The sequence below is a fragment of the Tachyglossus aculeatus genome, chromosome X3 (genome assembly GCF_015852505.1).
Source record: "Tachyglossus aculeatus isolate mTacAcu1 chromosome X3, mTacAcu1.pri, whole genome shotgun sequence".
Classification (NCBI taxonomy): domain Eukaryota; kingdom Metazoa; phylum Chordata; class Mammalia; order Monotremata; family Tachyglossidae; genus Tachyglossus; species Tachyglossus aculeatus.
Window position 1 is genome coordinate 25,147,867 of NC_052099.1, and position 3,762 is coordinate 25,151,628.

The 3,762-nt window shown below is 40.6% G+C and overlaps 1 non-coding gene across 1 annotated transcript; it reads right to left on the reverse strand.

Annotated features, from left to right (window-relative positions):
• Positions 1 to 3,012: 3,012 nt before the first annotated feature.
• LOC119949022 lies at positions 3,013 to 3,081 on the reverse strand. Its single transcript, XR_005457120.1, has one exon. It is a non-coding gene; the product is annotated as a small nucleolar RNA SNORD123 (small nucleolar RNA).
• Between the last annotated feature and the right edge of the window lie 681 nt (positions 3,082 to 3,762).

Sequence of the window (3,762 nt, forward strand, 5' to 3'; positions counted from 1 at the left end):
CTGATCACCTTGTATCCCCCCCAGCGCTTCGAACAGTGCTTTGTACATAGTAAGTGCTTAACAAATGCCTTTATTATTATTATTAGTTCTCGTTGAGTGTCCACTTGGGGTGATGCACTGTACTACACACTTGGGAAGTGCAGAAGAGCAAAGTGACATGTTCTCTGCCCAGAGTTTACCGTTTAATGGGGGAGAGAAAGATGGAAAAAAAATCACCAAAAAAACTGCTTGCTCATAGTCTGAGACCTCTTCTCCACTAGGTAAGAGAGCCTAGCACTTATCCTATCCTGCCTTGATTCCTGCATCAGCCTCTTGGCTGACTTCCCAGTCTCCTATCTCTTCCCCCCTCCACTGCATACTTACCTCGGCTCGCCCAGATCACTTTTCCACAAAAACATTCAGTCCACATCTCCCCATTTCTAAGACCCTCCGGTGGTTGCCTATCAACCTCCGCATCCAACAGAAACTCCTTACCGTTGGCTTTAAAACACTCAATCACCTTCCCCTTACTGCATTCATCAACTACCGTCAAGTCGTTTCCAACTCAAAGTGACTCCTGGGACACCCCATCTTCAGGACGTACCATCTTCTGTCATAAGGTCATGCTGGTATGTGTATCAGTAGAGTTTTTTGGTCAAGATATGGAAGTGGTTCACCATTGTCATCTTCTGCCTTACTACTCCCTAACTGCCAACTACAGCCCAGTTGGCACACTTTGTTTACACTCAATCAATCAATAGTATGAGTGCTTCTGAACACTGTACTACACTTGGGTGACTATATTGCCTGGGACAAAACAAGTGTCTACTTAAAAGAATATATATTTCTTGGTGTCAAACTTGCTTGAATCTTTGTTCTCCTGGCAGTGGAATGCAGGCTTTTGTACAAAAGACTCATCCAGAGTTTATACAGATGGACTGAAAGTCATTTGTTGGGGGGTTTACAATCATAGTCATTTTTGGGGGGGAAAATTTGTCTTTGCCTGGGGCTCCCCAGGTGTGAGTGTATGTGTGTGAATGTGTGCTTCATATGCAGTCCACGGAGTCCTCCTTTCCTTATCAAGGTTTTGTCTGCTCTCTATGATAAATGCGCAAATTCTTTTTTTCCTCACCTCTCATTAATGTTAATCTTGGCAGTCGTCAGACTGGGAAGAGAGGGAATTTTCATGGTAATCCCCAACTTTAGGAAACATGTTACCACCTCTGCTTTTGATTGTGCCTAAAGCAAATGTGTCATTCACCTCTCACTGTTACTCACCAGAAGGCAGGCACTCTCCGGGCTTTTGTTTAAGAATCATTGCTGGGAAATAAACCAAAATGGGGGGAATGGAAGGGTTGAGCAGGGGTCAGCAATGGGCTGGAAACAGACAGATCCCTCCCCAGGACCCACAGAGAGCGAGCACCACTGGAAAAAGTGGTTGGAGGAAATAATAATAATAATAATGGTATTTGTTAAGTGCTTACTATGTGCCAAGCACTGTTCCAAACACTGATGGGGGGGGGAGGATATAATCCCTGCTGGCAAAGAGCTTTCACTCTAAAGGGAAATATGAACACAAGACTGTGCGAAGAGGTAAATAAAATCCAGGAACAGTAAGTATAGAAATAGATGTGCCTTGTTTTCTTTAATCTCTGGGAAATATAAACGCATGTCTGTTAGAAGAGGTAAACAAAATACAAATACAGTAAATAGTGCATGGCATTTATTGAGCACTTACTAGGAGCAGACCACTGAACTAAGTGCTTTGGAGAGCACAAATATGTGAACTGACGAGGAAATAAGATGATTTCTGAGTGCTTCCAAAATTAAAATTTAATTTTGCTTTCATAGTCCTTCACAATTTTCACTTCCAAGATTTTTGTCAGTCTCTTTATTTCAAAGGTTATTTGCAAAATACGTTGGATCATTTGATGTTGTTTTCCATTTTCACTGTCAAATGGCATGGTGTTACAGAAGAAACCCAACATATTGATGTAAAAATGTAATAAGTTCTCTTCCTGAGATAATTATTGCTAAATATCCTTAATAAATTGGACATCTGCTCAAAACAAAACCTTGATAGGCAGAAAACACGCTTCATTGGCAGCGATTCTCTGTACTTTAAAGAAAATATTCCACATCAGGTTGATCTATTTAATAGATACATTCATTTATCTGAAGGTCACTCTGTTTTTCAGTCTTTTTGATGTAGCAAAGAAAGTGGTTATCCCTAAGCACAACTGTTGTTGTGATTACACAGTTAAGCAGCAATTAACATCTTTTTTTAAAGACTCAAAGGTAGATGAACGTAGGACACATTGATACCCATAGCTTAATCAACCACACCTATGAACTAATTTAACCATTTTTTGTCTTTACTCTTCTCAGTCCACTTTTATTTCAGCCATTTTCCTAAATTGACATCTTGGAGAAGCAGAACAAAGATGGGGAGAGAGTGGAAAGTGCCTTGAAGAAGTTCTCAGTATAGAATACCTGCACTCAGAAGTGAGACTTTTAGGAATTGCTACATTTTCGAACACTCAGACAGGAGCAAAACTCACCACCCCCGTCCCCCCACTCCCAAAATAAATAATCAAATGATTTGCAGTTAGCCTTTGTAAGAAACACAATAAAAGAAAATGGGTGACAACAGAGCCAATATACACCGGGTCCCTAGATGTCTTTGATATGCAGAAACAATTAAGATTTAAGTGTCAAGAGGCCATAGCCTCCGGTCTGTAGGTAGTAGATTTTTTTTTTCTTTTTATCATTTTAACACCATCTCATTGCTCCTTTTTTTTTTTAAGATTCCAGACACAGTATTCAGATTTTCCTTTAATGTCAATCAGGATCCCAGGTAGCCCTTGGATTTCTTCAAGGTACTTTTCACTCTCTCCCCATCTTTGTTCTGCTTCTCCAAGATGTCAATTTAGGACCATGGCTGACATGAAAGTGGAGTGAGAAAAGACAAAAAATGGTTAAATTTTCATAGATGTGGTCAATTAAGCTTGTATTCCTTCTAAAAGAAATCAAGGTGAATCAGGAAAAGGATGGCCTTTTCAAGTCCCATAAATCAGTTCCCCAGTATTCATCATTTTCACCAAGCATTTAGCATCTGCCACTTTTCTGCTGTGTGACCTTGTGCAAGTCATTCATTTCTCTGGGCCTCAGTGTCCTATCTGTAAAATGGAGATTGAAACTGTGAGCCCTATATGGGACAGGGACTGTGCCCAACACTATTTGCTTGTATCCACCCCAGCGCTTAGGACAGTCCCTGGCATATAAGAAGTGCTTAACAAGCACCACAGTTATTAATATCATTATTAATTTAACGCATATAACTTTCTGGGCTTTTTATTTGTGCATTGTGCTTTACATTCGGTTATTTGTTCAGCGCTTTTATCCAGATGTGTGTTGGCTGTTTTCACTTTCCAATTGTCCTTCCTCCGGCATTCACGAGCCATAACGATTTTTGCCCATCTGCCCTATTAGAGTATCAACTCCTTGAGGTCAGGGAATCTTCTCGCTACCTTTGCATTCCCCTCTAATTTATTCATTCATTCAATCAATTGTATTTATTGAGCACTTACTGTGTGCACTGCACTGTACTAAAGGCTTGGGAAGCACAATTCGGCAACATATAGAGACGGTCCCTAACCCAACGACGGGCTCACAGTCTAGAAGGGGGAGACAGACAACAAAACAAGTAGACTCTAAACATCAGTACAGTGTCTTAGCTCTCAGTAAGTGCTCAATATAGGCCATGGATTGACTGAGCACATT